We start from the raw sequence: 18555 nt of genomic DNA, 5'->3' as shown, positions 1-18555 counted from the left end.
GTTTGCCATGACAGTAATTGATGATCTATCTCATCTTGTCCTTATCTCAACCCACAAGCTTTTCATTATATTTTTCTCCCCCTGTCTAGATGAGGAGGGGAGTGATAGAGCGGCTTGGTAGGCACCTGGCATCCAGCCAAGGCCAACCTACTACATAATGAAATGTAGATAATTTCACAAAAAAAGAATATTTAGGAGTGGTTCATCAAAATGTTTAATTTCAATTACTTACAACATTTTCTCACAATATTTACTAGTGCTGTTTTCCAAATGAGAAAAGACTGAGAAATGGGCACAGTTGTGACTAAACATTTCATCATAAATTATTTGTATCCGTTATACTTTTTATAAAGAAGCATAAAGATTAAACCAATGCAGCAGAGGCAGAAACAAGCAGTTCATCCTTGCAAAACTGAGGTGCACAGTGACATAATATTCACCGGCCATATCACTTGCCCTACCTATGAGTCACCAAAAAATTCTCTATTGCATACTAAATGCCTCAGCCACACAGTACTCTGACTCATAGGTAACAGTGTTCAGTGCTTCTGAATAATACAGGGGTCACGGAATACCAGTAAACATGGAATCCATAAGCTATGGTAGAAATTATGTTAGGTGCTTGCTAGTATCAAAATTAATTTTCTGGGGTTCTATTTTATATCCAAATATACTTTTATTCACAGACGTTTTTGGTTGTACATAAAGTAGAATAAATCCTATTTTCCAGATAGAACTGTTGTAGTTACTGGTAAGAAGACCCTACATCTGAAACAGATGAGCTACATGATTTATTTGATTTAACTTCTTTGCCAAAATACAAGGAAATTTTGTGCATCAAAACATTTCTGCTGGTACATTTAAGCTGTAATTTTCCCTTTAATTGTATGAATATAATTTAACAATGCAAGTGTATTTTATAGCCTTGACTTTAGAGTGTATGCTTAGTATTCACAAACGCAAAAGACGCAAAGATGAGATGCTATGGAGAGTAATGATAAAAAGTTACCCTTGAGGGTAGGGAGGCTTTACAGAGAAGTCTTGAGAAAGTGCTGAACAAGCACCAACTGTATGAAATTTAACAAGGACAAATGCCGGATTCTGCACCTGGGAGGGTGTACTTCTGGATGGATGTATAGATTCAGGAACAAGAGGCACGAATGCAGCCCTGAAGAAAGGAATCTTGGGATTTCGAGCTCAATATGACTCCATGACGTGCCTTTACGTGGGCCACAATGTGCCCTTAGGTTGGTCAGCTGTATCCTGGGGTGCACTAAACACAGTGTAGTTCACTGGTCTAAAGAAGTGATTGTCTCACTGTATGCAGCATTGCTGCAGCCTCACCCCAAGTACTGTGTGCAGGTCTTGGCTCCAGAATATAAGAAGGATATAAAAATATTAGAATGTGTCAGAAGGAGGGCAACAAAGATAGTGAAAGGACGAGGCATGACTTGTGAGGAGTGGCTACAGATATGAGGATACTAGGTTTGTTCAGCTTAGAGAAAAGTGAGGGGTGACTTCATTGCTGTCTAAAACTTCCTCATGAGCTGGAGCAGAGAGGGAGGTGCTGGTCTCTTCCCTTTGGTGTCCAGTGATGGGATACAAGGGAATAGCTTAAAACTGCATCAGGGGAAGTTCAGATTGGATATTAGGAAAAAGTTTTTCATTGAGAGGATGTTCAAGCACTGCATAAGCTCCTCAGGGAAGTGATCATGGCCTCAAGACTGTTTCAGAAGCATTTGCACAGCAGTCTTAGATACATGGTTTAAGTTTCAGGTTGCCCAGTATGGTATCAGTGTTCCTCATGGGTCTCTTCCTGCTCATGATACGTCATGATTTTATGACTTAAAACTCTTTCCTCTTTCCTCCAACTCCACACAGAATGAAGTTGGGCCTACTTCTAATCAGGCAGACTTATCTTAAAGTCTAAACCACTTTGACCTCAAGACACGAAGTCTGTATATAGTAACTGAAAAAAATCACTGATAATACATGGCATAGAATTTGCATTGTACATTGCTTGTGGTTAGGTTTTTTTTCTTCCACATTTCATAGCAGAGAACCCTGCACAGCTTAAATTTCAGGAATGCATTCTGGTCATCCATTTGGTAACACTCACATTTGACAGCAGATTGTAGTATCCCACTGGAAAGAAGACATGCACACACACTTTGAATAATTTGCTTGCTTTCTTATGTAGACGCCATCCAACCTTTGAGGACAAAAAATTAATTGAGAACTTCTTCAAAGGAAGTGATTTAGAAGTTCTCCCTCTTATTGTATTTTTTTATAAACTGCCAATTTGAGCTTTTCTGACCACCAATGGGACTCCACAATAGCCTTAGTTCTTCTTGTCCCCTGTCACCAGCAAGTAGTATAGCTGTTGAGAGATAAAATGTCTCAGAGATAGACAGACCTTTTGGGGAAGCATTTTTTGGCTGCCCTGTTTCCTTATTGCCTGGGGAAAAGCCTGGTTTCTAAGGCTAGTGATGTACTGCTCACCACAAGCATTTTTTTAAAGAAAAAGAAAGAAAGAAAGAAAAAAAAAAAAAACCAAACACAACCGTGACACTGCAGTAGATAGATGATATCAAACCTCTCTGTGATTAACTGGATGTAGAAGAAAATGAAATAGTAACCTAAGGAGACTATTTTTTTAAGTGATTTATACAGTGTATTAAACAGTAGGGAAATCCTTTCCAGAAAAACCCTTTGGAGAAAGGACATGTACTCATATTGATGATTGTTGCAGTGTTGTAGCACATAAATATCCAAGCTGGCAAATGCTGTACTAGGATTTCAGATAATGAAATTATGCCATAAAATAACTATTTGCTTTAATTCCCAACATCTAGTTGCTTTTATTTCTTCTTTTGTAAAAATAAAAAATATTGTAGAACCTCATTCTCTTACTAAGAGACCATACTTTCAGGATACTCACAGTACTACCTGCTCAGGAGCAATCAATCAGATGCTGTACCTGATAATGTTCGTACCTTTCTCCCCTAACATCAGTCTTTGCTGTTTGTCAGCGAGTGCTGCAGTGGCATCTTCTGGCATACAGAAGAATTAATTGCCTTCTCGCTGTGAAAGAATATTGCTATTAAAAGGGTAAGTTAAGATACAAGCTTGAAGAACTGAAATAAAAAGCACCTGCTGTTCTTCAATTATTCTGTTTAGACCAATTGAAACAGTAATGAATGATAAGAAATTAAAATCTAGGTCTTTGGTAAGTGGTCATTTGGGCATGACAGCTTATGTGTAAGGCAACTGCTTCTGGGGCTATTAGTATCTTAAATAATGACATAATTGTATTGGTTGACATAAGATGACAAATGTTAGTTAATTAGGAAAAGGAGGAGCAATAAAAAAAGGAGGAAAAGGCAATAGGACTGAGTGGAAGAGAAAAACTCTGGATTAGTCTCTTTTTAAATCCATCTCTCTAAACACCTTCATTTACATTTTATTACTTACATTTCGTAGAAATAACTGCACAGTAAAATAAATTAATGTTTGTGGGTTTGGGGATAATGAGTGTTGTTAATGAACTGAATATTACATTTGATGTATTACTAGAAAACTATAACTTCATTAAAATGTTACCGAGTTCACAGATTTTATCATAATGTCTTTAATTATATATTATATTTTCCTTTTTATGATATAAGCTATGACATTATACATCACACATCTTTCTCAATGCATTCAAAGTGAATCTTGAGAACCAGAGGCAGCAGCTTCCTCAGTTCCCTCATGAGAGCCTTAAAGTGCAATCACTGGCAGCTCGGTCCTGGACCATTGTCGCTCAGCACAGGTCATAAGAAGTTACCATTTATTTCTAGTATCTATTGAATTTTTCCTTTTTCTGTAGAGGTTGTTAACAAAGGTATCAATCACAGGACCATTTTTCACAATTTGAAGCTACTGGAATTTTGGTAGTTGGTGACTGTCTCAAAAGAACTAGTCCTGAATTTATCAAAAATATGTGGCATAGGAACAGGAGCAGCTGAAGTCCTGACTGTACGTAAGCAGATCTACAAGAAAAATGTTCTAATTTTTTCCTGTTAAAAATCTGATCAAATTAAAAGCATATTAAAATAAGAATTTATGGAGCAATAAACTTGTTGACTTACTGCAGATAAAACTGTAAAAAATCTTACAGTTTTTGCCATTTGACTTATGGGTTTCACCCTTTCTGCAGCGTAAGTACAGCAGTAGGCTCGCAGCTGAGCCCACAGGGCTCTCCAGAGTGCTGGCTCATGACTATGGCTGGATTAAGCAGCAAATAATTAAACTGAGCTAAGTACTTCTTGAACCTGTCCACTTGGCCCCACTTCCAAAAGCGACTCCCCTAGATAAGGACAGAGGAGTCCTCTGTGGTACCTGACATACCAGTGTCCAGGGTGCTATTGCACGGGGTTTATATGCCCAGGTGCCAGGGGTGGGGGGACTGGAGGGGCAGCCTCTGTGAGAAGACACCAGGGCTGCCTCCTGCTGGACACAGTTTGTTCCAGTTGGACCCACCACAGGACACAGCTGAGCCCCATCAGTCAAGATGGTGGTGCCCTGGGGAAAGGGTATTTAAGAAATGGCAAAATGCTGCCTGGCAGTGTGAACAGTAAGGAAAAAAGAAAAAGAAAAAAGGAAAAAAAAACAAAGTGAGAGGAACAACCCTCTGAACCCCAAGGTGAGATAAGATGGAGAGGGAGAAGATGCTTCAGGTATGGGAGCAGAAACTCCCCTGCAGCCTATGGAGAGGACGACAATGGAGTAGGCTGTTCTGTTGTAGCCTGTGCAGAGCCCCACACTGGAGCTGATAACCACACTGCAGCCTGTAGAGGAGACTATGCTGGAGCAGGTGGATGTGCCCTGAAGGAAACTGCAGCCTGTGGTTAGGGCCCCATTCTGGAGCAGTCTTTTCCTGAAGGACTGCATCCCATGAAGAGGACCCATGCTGCAGCAGGGAAGAAAACACGAGCAGAGAGGACCTGTTATGAACAGACTGCAACCCCCTTTCCCTGTCACCCCCACACCACTGTGTGGCAGGAGGAGGTAAAGGAGCTGGCAATGAAGCCGTGAAGTTGAGTGAAAAAGGTGGGTGATGGGGGGAAAGTGTTTGTTTCTTACAATCCAATTCTATTTTAGTTGGCAAGAAATTCAACCAACTTTCCCTGAGTTGGTAATTGGTAAGTTATCTCCCTATTTTTTATCTCAACATACAACATTTTTCATTTTACCATGTTGTTGGTGTTTTTTTATCATGCAGCTGGGTGTGTATCTGGCAACCAGCCAAATCAACCCATCACATCTATACTAACATAGAGCAGAAAGACATTTGGTTTGCCTTAAAATGCTGGTCTCTAGATAGTTAAGGTGGAGATCCAGCTTCCTGTGTGGTTCATCTACACTGGCTAGAGAAGGTACAGCTCCAGAGGACAGGCAAGGTGGGCAGCAAAGGCCACCTTCTCAGACAAATCAGTCTGCAAACAATAGTCAGTGCTCTTAGTTTGCCAATATTTAAAGTGTGTCTAATGTCTTATGTCTCTAAGTCCTGGAACTACCAGAGACTAGCACATTATAAACTGGCAACCTGTTTAAGTTCCTTATTATTGTCATTTAAATATATGAGCAGGCATGTTTAATTATTGAATATAGAATCCCTGATGTACACTTCTAACTAGCCAGCATTTAACAAGCAATAAATGTTTTAATAAACCCCAAGTACTTCTGCAAGTAACAATATATGATCGATATTTTTGTCTATAACTAGCTTTTGCTGAAATATTTGATTAGGAAACCTTCACCTTAATTAATAGTTCCTTCTTTTTTTTTTGCTAATGATTTAATTTATCTATGTAAGGTATCAATACAATATGTACTAAGCGATTATTTTGCAGCTATTTAGCTTGTACATAGCTTCTTCCTTTAAGAACAGCTGTCATATACTGATTTTTCTTCCTGGTATTTCAGAAACAGTATTGTTTAACAGCCAGCTGTCTCCACGCTTACAACTGACACATTTTCCAAATGTCACTGTTGCAATCTGTAAGACTTTCTTAAGGGTATTGTAATTTTGTATCATTATCACCTATATAAGTGTCCCAGACTGTGTTTCTTACATCCTAAAGCTGGTCACAGGATCCACACTCTGGCCTTGGAGAAGGAGTCTTACACACATCAACAGATATTAGGAAGAAATTCTTTACTGTGAGGGTGGTGAGGCACTGGAACAGGTTGCCCAGAGAAGCTGTGGATGCCCCATCCCTGGAAGTGTTCAAGGCCAGGTTGGATGTGGCTTTGAGCAACTGGGTCTAGTGGAAGGTGTCCCTGCCCATGGCAGGGGGGTTGGAACTAGATGATCTTTAAGGTCCTTTCCAACCCAAACCATTTAATGATTCTGTGGTATCTTTTTAAGCCTATAAATATTGGGGAAAAAATGAAAAATGGTGGAGCAGACACTATAAAGGGAGCAAAGAATGATGTTTCTGCCTATTTCTCATACATCCTTCTCTGTTCAGACTTGTTCTCATTCAGACATCTCAATGAGAGTTTTTCCTCAAAAAATTCCTCTCTTCGGGACTAGTTTCTTATTCTTAGACATTCTATTTCAGTCTACCACTGTTGTCAAAGCTATATATTTGCTCCTCCAGGTATGGCCTCAGAGCCCTTTTGGCCTTGAATTAAAATGGCATTGAATAACTTATGTGCATAATGCTTAGGGCATTATTGATTAAAAAATAATAAGGGGTCCATGCCCTTCCTGGAAACCTGGCACAGCTTTCGTTATGACCTGTCCATGATCAAAATGTTGATAACAAGCCCAAATCATATGTCTGAATGTACCAGCTGCTCAAGGGGGGCTTAATTTAACCTTGTGCTATAAAAGCATTTACCCGGGGATGACTGCAAGCACTATGTACTTAAGAAAGGAAGCCAAATGGGAGAAAAGATCCTGGTTTCATAGATGTAATGGATTTGACATAAAAACCGTTAGTGACTATATGGTGCCACGAAGAATGCCTTTGATGAAATCTGTGTCTGTTGAGCTGTGGCATAACCCTCTGTTTCTGCAACTGGGTAAATCACAAGGAAGCAGGAGATTTTCCCTTCCTTAAGCACGCCTACTGACCTTGAACAGAATTTGCTTTAATGGGGCTCCAAGTAAGAAAAATTACTTTTGTTCCAGCACGTCTTCTCTCACTGCTATGGGCCAACATCTGGCAGAGAGTTGTTCTAGTTAGGCAACCTTTGAAAACACAAGGAGTGGAATTTATCTCCAAATTCCCTTTTCTAAATGTAGGTATCTACAATACAAGGTTTAACGTGCACTAGCTCCTGCTATAGTCACTGGAAACACCATTCATACACTCAAAAGAAACTAGTGTGCACATACTGAAACAGACTCCTGAAATGATCCGCCAAAATAACAGCACGTCTAGGCAGCTGGGCCCCACCCCTGCAGTTAGGTGTCTGATCTAGAGAGGAATCCTGAGAGGATGAGAGCACAAAGAGTACTTTTTGCCTTGCACTACCCTTTCCATACATTTCTTCACAGAAAGTAAAGAACAGTACTTGTGCCTATTAGCAGACTAATTCTAGAAAAGAGGCATTGCATTCATAGGCCAGACTGGAATTATGCAGATATCTAATCACTTCCCTTTAGAAGAACAGAAGAAAAAGGAAACTCAGTTTCTGCCTTGCAGAAACATTGCTTCAGAGAATACAGGTCATAACTGAGTATTTTAGAATAGATTCACCCTTCTTTGGGAAACTTTTGTGGGTTTTTTTTTGTTTTATATATATATTCACACAAATTTTGCAGATTTTAAGAATCACCTCTTTCATAGTCACATATCCCATATAGATTATTTCTAGGGGGGAAAAATAGTGTTAAGTTTCTGTAACAAATAAAATTAATTGATTCTCTTTTACTTAAAAGTTTAAAAATTATTTGAACATGAATTATCAAGAAGCAGATTATTCAAGGCATTGGAGTTATAATCATTAAGTGTGGAATACACAAATATGAAATTAATCTAATTTAAGGTTCTGCACAGGTTATAAACGGAACTCTCAGGAGATCCCACTGTTGTTTTTTTTAAGAACATAATAAAGACTGGAGACACGTGACAGGCAGAGGAACTACCTTTGATCATAAACTACCTTTGAGTTTACCGAAGTGTGACATTTATCATGGTTACAATCTGTTTAAAAAATAGATTGAAAGAGAAAGATCTGATGTGATTTGGAGCTTTGAAAAATAAGCACATTCTTTCATAAGCAGTTTTAAAAAGTGGTTTACAGTTCCTTTTCAATTCATTGAAATAGTTCCTTTTTAATATAATGATAATGAAATTTTAGTTTGTTGTAGTTTAAACTTTTATTTTGCTGTGTTCCAAATCTAAAAAGAGAAACATAAAACAGATACCAAGACTGTTTGATAACCAAACACACCATGGGACTGACAGCCATTCCCACATCCTTTTGCACCAGTGACCATTTTCTCCATCACAGATGAAGGAAGAATGAAAGATTTCTTTTAGCAAACAAGGCTTTTCAGACAACATGAATTCCATTTTGCAGGCCTTGTTTGCTCTATTTGCAAGGAGCTCCTCTACTTTATGTTGTAAAAATCATTAGTGAGCTTGAGAATTGGATGGTAAAGTACACTGAAAAATATTTAACCCTTACCTAAAATTAAGCAAAATAAAATCAAAACCAGAACAAAGCAAAAGAACCTATCTTAGGTTAAGACTTGTCTAACTATAGATAACTCTATGCGAGCTACTGAAGCCTGAGTCCTTTCACAATCAGTTGAGAGACATAAGGATTGTAGGGTACTATATATGCCTAATGAATTGCGCTCACGTGTGTTTATTCAATTCCAGTGATAAATATTTATTTGTTTACAGTGATTATAAAAGAAGTCTAAATAGCTTAGTTCAAGCACAGATGTTAACATTATAATTAGCCAACATGAAGAAAAATCCTGTCCCCTTATCTACTGTTACTGAAGTAAGATTACATCTTGAGTAAAATAAAGTGAACAGTAGTGTAAAGCTGCCTTCTAACATTCATGTTTAGATTTTGGGTGTTGAAAATTTTTTTACAAGTTTTTACTGTAACATTGATAGCTAATCTGACCTTTTTAGGAAATTGTTACTAGAATATGACAATCCTTTCAAACTACATTGTGTGAGTTTTTTATTGCCTTTCTGTCAAAGTAATAAGAAAAGTCAGTTTCTACCAGAAAAAAAGCCTCTTGTGTATTCTTTGAGGCTTTATGTCAGTAGAGTAGAAATACACTGGAAAAGTAAAAGAATCATCAAAAGTGGATAACAAAAACTATTACAGATAATATGTGAATAATCTCTTCAGATCCTCAGCATTATTATAAAGCACATTTTAAACAACTAATTTAATAAAAAATACTGATTGCTTGAAGTATAATCAATGAATAATAAGAAATTTTTAGAAATATAATTATTAGACATTGGTTCAATGAAATAAAACAAGCAGTAAAAGGCTCCAATTTTTTGGTAACTTCAGAATTAGTGGTATTATTAAAGGTAATTCCTTTTAAAACATAATTAGAACTGTGTAATGCCTGCTAAAGTCATTATGTGGTCACTCTGGAAAAGAGAAGCTCCTATGAAGTCAGTGAAATGATGCCTTCTAACTTCTGAAGAAACTTGATCAGATCTCATTTAAAATGTGACATGTATTAGCCTTATTATTTTTCAGTTAGCCAGACTGTATAAATAGTGCATAAATTAATCTAGAGTAGATAAGGAATTTTACTGTTTTGTATGAAAAAAATGCATAAAGGTGTGTTAAGGAATATTAGACTGAAACTGTCTGGAGTTAACTGCTTAACATTAGTAGCTAAATTTGCTGAAGGCTTAGGCCGCAAACTGTGAACTTTAACAGATATATGTTGAACTTTTACCTAATTCCCTGAAAGAAGGCCTCAAAAGCTGCTTTGAGCTGGGAGATAAGGAAGCAAGGAAGGCTGCTACAGTCACCAGCAGAAGTTGCAGCCTTAGAGATAAGAAATGGCTCACCTAGAGACAATGAAATTACTCAGTGAGGAAAGGGAAGACCCCAGACCCTAATGTTACTAATAATCAGAACTGCCATGAGAAGGGTCAGGAACTTAGATTGTAAAGATATAATTGTGCAGGAATTTCTTTTTTTAGGGTCCCTCTGTGGAGGCACCCAGCTCGAGCTCTTTCTGCTGCTGTACCACTCAAATAAATTACCTTATTGTCCTGAGACTGCTATGGGATAACTACGGTGGAGAAGCTTCTTTAACAGGTGCACTTCTTTTTTTTAGAGTTGGACATAGTATCTTCTTTTTCCTTCATGATATATTCAAAGTTCTTATCTGTTAATGGGATGGAATACAAAACTGTTAAAAGTTTTTTTAGGAAAACAAAGACCTCAACTCAGGTCTGACACTAGTGAAGTGGTTATTCTGGTTTTCCCCCCATACATGAGCTGAATGGCTTTAACACAGCTCTAGGGATTTAGCCTGATTATTATCTTTCTCCATTTTTTCCTACAGTATCCAAATAACTGAAGAGTCTTTGGAACTGAACAGAGACAGACTTATAATAGGTATAGGAGACAACATACTTGGGCATAATCTGTCACTTTTTGAAGGACCAACCTTAACTAATTTTCCACTGTCTTATTTGAGGAGATTGGATTAGTAAATCACCCAACTTTGATGATATCACACAAAACACGAATAACATTCTCATAGACTAATATTAATTGAGAGGCACGGGGTATCGCAGCCTTCCTTCTCACAGGATGACTGTTATAATCTGAGCTCTTCTCTCTCTTTCCCTTGTCTTTTGAGGAACTGAAAATCTTCTGAAGAGAAAGATTTATTGTAATTGGTACATTCCCATGGAAAATTTACATTTCAATAAATCAGCATTTTCTTTCAGCAAGAAGACACGTATTGTCAACACATATGAAGTTCAAAGATTTTTTTGTATGCATGATCAAGTGTTAGCATATAAATACATAATGATATAAGTTATTGAAACATAAACAAAGCTCCAGTGATACACAAGTTCCAATGATTTCCACAAAAAAGAAAAAAAAAAAAATCACTTGTAGACTCCTATGCATAGACCTTCACCAGCCTATGAAGTTTGCACAGGTAAAGTTGCTGGATGTATAATGGCATGAAGTAGTGAGAGAAAAAAGAAAGCAATTTCATTTGGAATGCAGTGTATAAACTAAACAAAAGTTACAGCTTCCTTGTATCTTATTTTGCAAATACGTGTGGCCTACATATTCATATTATGCATTGGAAAAAAACAAATGATGACATTCAGTTTTGAGTTGTTTCCTATTTAAAAAGTATCAGCTCTTTCTCTTGAACACAATCTTTTGTCAGGAGTCAACATTTATACTTCTGAGTGACAAATTTAATGTGAGTAATGGATTAAATCCATACTGTCAGCTTGGAATGGTAATTCAAAAACAAATAAGGGGAAGGGTTACATAAAATTTGCTGAGGGAATTCACATAGAAGCAGAAATAAAGTCAGCTAATATAAAATTTTGTACTTTTCAACAGTGCATTGCCTGATATTAACATGTTACATTCCACATGAAGATTGTTATGACAGAGCCTACCACAACCATAAACAAAGCACAAGTACTCTGTAAAGGTTTTAAGTTATCAAAAAGCATTTAAGGAGTATACTCACTGGTCTAAAACACAGCACATCAGAGCAGTTTAATTATTACAAATGACCTGCATAAATAACATGAGGTTATATTTTGATGGGAATTACCCTATAATAATACCACTAATTCTGAAGTTACCAGAAAATTAGAGCTTTTTACTGCATGTATTCTTTCATTGAACTGATGTATAAATATTCATACCCACAGTTACCAGTAAAGAAACAAACTTTCCAGAAAAGCACTAATGTATATTGCTTTCTTATTCATTCTTTAATATTTCCTGAGGAAAAAGAACAAGATATTAGATGTTATAGCTATTTATCCGGATAGAGAATGGTCTATCTTCTTTCCACAGCAGTAGACGGAAAGTAGTCAGTGCCACTCTTACGAAGAGTACACCATCTGATCGTTGGACAGATTCCAACTTATTACTTCTTAGTTTTTAGCAACTTTTAAAAAAACAACACTCCTGCCTACTGCTTTATGCCTGCAAAAACTGAGCACAGAGAATATTCTATGCTGTGTCCTTTTCTGATCTGGATTCTCCTGTGAAGGTTACAGCTCTTCAGGAGCTCCTTTTTGGTATAATAAGAGAAATACAGAATATGGTATTGTGTGGTCAAGGTATGATGCAGGCTATGTATCATCTGAACTACCTTTAGACTAATTGGCCATACACAGGAATAAAGTTGGCATCCTGGCGGAGATAGTCAATTCGTGTGGTAACAGAGAAATGAAAGGGTAATTTGCCAGCCTGGAAAATACTGCGGCTCTAATTAACAGAGCAGGAAGGAAAGCTCACTCCTCTCCATGGACTCATTCACTGCCTTCTAACTTTTCCTTTTCACAAGCAGGTGCATCCTTCAAGCTCTTTCCTTGGATAGAGAGAAAAAACCCCAAAATTCTGATTGGTCTTCCAGATATGTAGACACTTTTGAGCTGTTTGAACCAAGTTACGTACTGAATGAAGAATATGCCATTTGCTGGTTTCACCTAATTTCAGACCAAAGAGCACAGAAGCAATTACAGAGGACCAGAAAGCCAATTACAGATACAGTCCTTGCTCAAACAGACCTGGCAGTGAATAATAATACATCAAGTCTCCCACTGTGGACTATAAAAAGAATTCTGAATGGTACTCTCATGAAATGTGGGAGCTAAAAACACCTTCTGTGTGAAAGCATGTTTTTGCCTGAAATTAGTGCAAAAGTCACAGTGAGTGTCATAGTGGGGCAAGGCACTCTCTTCTTGCATTTCAAAATGGGTGAATTGTTGTCTGATATTCCGTGTTTCCTGCTTCTTCTCCACAAGCATCCTTAAGACATGTTCCCTCAAAGACAACTCACCAGCTATAGACAGAATTATGAGACAGGGAATGCACATCGTCTATTTCTAGAGAATTTTTTAAGGTTAAAAAACAGTCTTGAATTGGACAGCATTCAATTCCATTAAAATATGTCAAGCACCTTCATTAAATGTCAGTTCTTCTAGTTAAAAAAGAAATGGTTAATCATACCCATTCCATAAAATAAAATATAAAATCTCAGTATAAAAGCAAGTGCTAAAAGTTAGTGCAATATTTAGACCAAGTTTGGGATTCACAGCAAGAACTTTTATTTTTTCATTCATTTTTAATTGAATTGTTCTGACCTGATTGAGCATGTAAAGCGTGAATTCGTGTAGCCCTTCCAAAGACATCCCAAATAAGAACATTTCATATTAACAATGGGCAATTAGGAAGAATACTATTGTGTGTAAACAAAATAAGACCTGAAATCCTACTCAAACATAATGGATCTCTTCCTTTACTGAGGTAGCACAGAATGCAGATGAGAGTTTAAAACAATATAACAGATGGCAAACATCTTAACAGATATTTTATTGCCAGTGTTAAGCAGTTTTGGTCACAGAAGGTGCCATTAGAATCAGGTATTTTTTAAAAGAAAAAAGCAACTATATTGAAGTGGGTGAAGGAGCAGAATGAGGACAAAGAATGTTTGAGACTTGAGAATGCAGTATAATGTCAGATAAGAGGCACAGACTGGTTTATTTGAATCGTACATAGTACCCTCTTTTTATATGGCAATCACAACATAAAGCCTTTTCCAAGTTATTTTACCTCTTTTGCATAATCTGAACAAGAAAATAGTAATCTACAAATTATGTAGTCCTCAAAACATTTTGGAGATTTTTTTCCTCAGACAGGATGAGTATCAGGTGAGATAAAAATCAAACAAGAGAGACAAGATTTGCCTGTTATATCTTAAGCACAAAGACATCCTTGATATTTCCACATATATGAGCCCTAAACTAGGAGCTCTCTGGCTGTAGTAAAGAAACACCTGTACTGCATGTTAAAAAGAGAAAAGAAAGCCAATGCACTGGTAGAGTACTTTTCAGAAAATTAGTGGTCTTACTGAAAGTCTTATGAGAATTTTGATAGATGGTATTGAGTACCTCAGAGGAGTTATATCAGGATGAGCCCTTCCTCACAGACCTATTTGAAAGCAGATTCAAATCAATATATAGGCGATAAGCATTTTTTGTTATTACCTCTTGCATTCTGCAGGGGTTTTTGAGAAGGTAATTCATTGTGACGCATGAAATAGTCCTGTGGGAGCTCCTGGGTTAGAGCAGAATAAAACTAGCAAATGAAGTGTCAAGACTTTATATTACTATTTATTTTATACATTTAAAGTACACTATCCTTTCTAGTACCATTCCTTCAAATAACTGCACCAATTTGCTATATTTTAAAAGTACTTATGAAGAGCAAAGTAGTCGATTTGAAATATTGAATGTGAAGTAAGGATTGACTGATATGAAAACTAGAATTTTTCAAAATATAACATATTTTATGCACCAGGGTAATGTTAAAACTAGCCCTTCTGAGCTATAAATGCCAAATCTTTTCATTGGCCTTCCAAAGCCTAAAGCCTGTCGCCACATATTTGTCAGTCTCCAACACAAAGTGAAAACAATTCTTACACCCATAGCACAGAGTGTAGAAATAAGTCACCTTTGACTTCAGCAGGTATGTGTTCCCACAAAACAGCTAGAGGTTTGTCTTGACAGAAACATATCTTCTCCCTTTCCCTCCTTTCTTTGCAGGTCTGAGAATATTACACATGTTCAGAAGGTAATGGCATAGCACCGGAAAAAAAAGGTGCGTGTGACTTTACATTTTATTTTTATACAAAGCCATGTACTTAAAAAGACTACTTCAGTGTCATACCTTATCAGTTTATTAAGATTATGAATTTGTTGCAGACAGGATAATTTCCTTGGTGAAAATGTCTGGAACAGTTAACAAAAAGGAGCCCTGGCTTTGACTAGGACCTTTAGACTCTATTATAAAACAAAATAGGTAATTTTTTCCCTCTTCCTTTCCTGACTGATTATGAGAGAACACAAAGTTGCCTAGAAAAAAAGACTGCAAAAGATTTCTTCGGTGAGGAAAAAAAAATATCTGTATGTTTCCATGTATCAAAACTATTTAAGGTAAAGTGAATTAATCATGTGCACAATGGATACAGTTAAAATGTATATGTTACTACACCCCGTAAATAACGTTTTTTCACCCATTTTAATGTGACACATTAAAACAATATAATTATGAAATAACTTACCCATTGTATAAGTCATAATTCTGTTTTGAGCTTCAGAAATCTTAAATGCATTATAAAGTCCTTATCTATAATAAGCCACAATAATTAAACATAAGCATAATAATGTTTACCTATGACGAGAAAGTAAGTATCTGGTTTCTGGAGTTTATTAAAACTTCTTGAAAGTTCTTTTTACTTAAAGTCTTCTTAGACAAAATGACTTAACAAGAGTATGTGTTTAAAACTGCAACAGTAAAAGCTGAGTTCATATTCACATTCAAACTATTTGGTTTCAATACTGGTGTCATTTGTGTCTTTTACATGTCTACTGTCACCCATTTAGCAATATAGCTGGAAGACTAAGTCTCTAGAGAAAGAGGAGTATGATCGACACTTATGTTTTCTTTGCTCCACCTCATTTCTGCCTCCTGTCTTTATGGTTTTCTTACTGGTTTTCTCAAATCGAAAGTTCACAGAAATTAAATACTAGGCCACTGGTATTTCCAATGTGTGTCATTTTTCTTCTGCCGTGATTTGTGAGTTGCTATATGGACATTGGGCAACAAAGTCCATTGCATCTGTACCTGTCCAGTTCTACTGCAGCTGAGGTCTGTTTTTCAGTTTAAGAATGTCATGTTACACTGATAAGCTAGTGTTTTAGAATCCATAGAAACAGCTAGTAACAGTGGAAAACCTGAAGAATTATCTGTTATATACCAGAAGAAACAAAATAATATTATAGAGATGTACACCAACTCTTGAGCTTGACTTCTGAGTAAGGTTACAAGCATTTGCAGATCAGAAGCTTATGAAGGGATGGGTTTGAATGAATCTAACTTTCCAATCTTGCTCATACTGCAAGTGTGGGTTTATTTTTTTATGTCAGTTTATTTAGGACTACCAATAAAAGTTTCTATATCAAGTTTTGTTGGTGTTCCATGACATATATGATAAAACACAAACTATAACAAAATACAGAACAGCACTCAGACATTTCCGGCTGTTTTTATGCAACTGAAAAAAAAATATGGGATGCACAAAAAAGCACTAAAACTAACAAGCTAACATTGAGGATCAAACATATTGTAGTCAACCTCTAGGCTTAGCTGAAGTTCAGTCATGCTTTTCCAAGAGCAGTAAGCAATATCACCAGAGTTAATGTAGCTTTTCAACTGAAAAAAAAAAGTTCAGGATCTGACTTAGCTTGAAATTGATACCAATCACTTGAAGCTAAGAAAATTCTGCCAGATTCAATTGGGATGATGTTTATCTTCTGATTTTTTTATTCTAGTTCCCCACTTAAAATTATAAATCTTGAGATCATTTTGTTTGCTTACTAAAATATATTTATTTTACTTTTTTCACTTTCAATTTCACTTTTAATTGCCAAAGTCCTACTCGTATATCACAATGATTGAAAAGAAGAATTGTTCAAGATCCTGTTTAATTTATTTTAAATATACGCTTAAGTGATTTCTGAAGAAAAATATTTTCTTGACCTACATTGTAACATAATTCTTAATAACTGGAATGTTTTAATAGTTGTTAGACAGAAAGTCCAGTAGCCATGTATGATATCCCAGAACAAAGTAGTGTCGTCTAGGACTCCTTCTGGTATACATTCAAGACCCCTTTTAAAGTGCATTTCAAGTAATAAATGCATACCAGCATAAATCTGTAAAATCTCTTCAAAGGTACTAGTAACTAAAGATTTATGCACAAGTCATAATATTGAACAGTATGGACTCATACTTTTGTTCTATAATATCTTAGAATAGGTTCAAATGAAACAGGATTACCTGCAAACTTCAGTATGCCTAATATATACTTTATAATTCTAGAGATTTATAATATATGTAGTATAAAAAGATTATGAAGGCTAATTATATTTTTGACATTTTGAAAAGATTACACTAAATATATCAATATGAAGAAAATTCTAATGCAGTAGAAGAGAGTAGAAGAAAATATAGTATTCTTGCAATTCTCTCGACATTTAATACTTTCTAGCCCTAGTCATATTTACCGTCTTGGTACCATAAAGTGTCATTATCAAATAGATATAATACATCCAATATTCCAAAGTACATCTGCTTTTAAATATTTGATCTCTAACTTCTTTTTTCAAAGTTAAGACTTCAAACGCACTCTCAGGAAGTGAAGTGTCCAAACCTTTTTGCAGATCTCTTAAAATCCCATCTAGAGAAGCTATAGCAGGACTTGAAAATGTGTAGACTAGGTATTAGTGCAACAGCATCTTAGACTGATTCCAAACTGACCTGCTAAGGCATGCCCCAGAATGCTCAGTCTCATTTCTCCAGTTGTTTACACCAGAATTGGGCAACCATACATCACAGCTTCTCTAGAGCTACATTTCTAAATTGCTGTTTTACTGTCAAGAAGGACTTTGGGTTCTCACCTAAGCTTGGAAATACAGAGAGCACTCACATTGAGTAAATATGGATAAATTCAGGGATTTACACCAACTCTGACTTCTTACCTATTAGCATTGCATTTTGCAATGAAAAATGTAGAAGGCAAAAAAATGCAAAATGCAGAAATGTAATTTTGATGATACCAGGCATTTAGTCTCATCATCTCTGCCTATATTTCTACACTGGGAAGAGAAATAAGAGATGCAGAATAATGTCATGATTCAGAAAAGTAGTTAACTTACTTGTGCTTCAATACAATTGCTCATGCTTGCAGTGCCATGTCACTGAAGCACACAAATGATGTTTTGAAAAAAATTGTTACAAATGTGTTTCAGAAAAGAAAAGAAAAGAAAAAAAAACCCCAAACACCAACCCCTACCCCCCCCCCCCCCACACACACACACACAAAGACCAAAAAGCAAGAAAAGCAGAAAGAAGTGAGAAGTTATAATGGCATTGATGCTGAGTGCTACGGTACATTGGTTCCAATAGTTCTCTATGAAATTCAGCTACAACTACTAAAACTTTTATTTTGCCACAGTTCCATGAAAAATTAGAACAATTTCTCTGCTTAACTGCCAAACCTTTTATGTTAAAGTAGTAACTCGCAACAACATGTCATTGTAACACCTTTTATTTGACTAAGATACTGTGTTGCAGCCAGTCTACATTATGCCAAATACGTTTTTAGATGTGTTATGATGTAAGTGATACTCATATTCATACCATGCTTATAGAGATTCTATAATCACAGTTCTATTCCTTCTATTCCTATAAATCCTGGTAACATTATACAGACAA

General features: G+C 36.3%; 1 protein-coding gene across 1 annotated transcript in view; it reads right to left on the bottom strand.

The window, feature by feature from the left end:
• GPC5 (glypican 5) overlaps positions 1 to 18555 on the bottom strand; it is a 742077-nt gene that overhangs the window by 302666 nt on the left and 420856 nt on the right. The window lies entirely within an intron of this gene.

Source organism: Falco cherrug, chromosome 2, assembly GCF_023634085.1.
Source record: "Falco cherrug isolate bFalChe1 chromosome 2, bFalChe1.pri, whole genome shotgun sequence".
NCBI classification, from domain to species: Eukaryota; Metazoa; Chordata; class Aves; order Falconiformes; family Falconidae; genus Falco; species Falco cherrug.
Note: the sequence above shows the minus strand (reverse complement) of the source record. Positions and strands in the feature narration are given on the sequence as shown.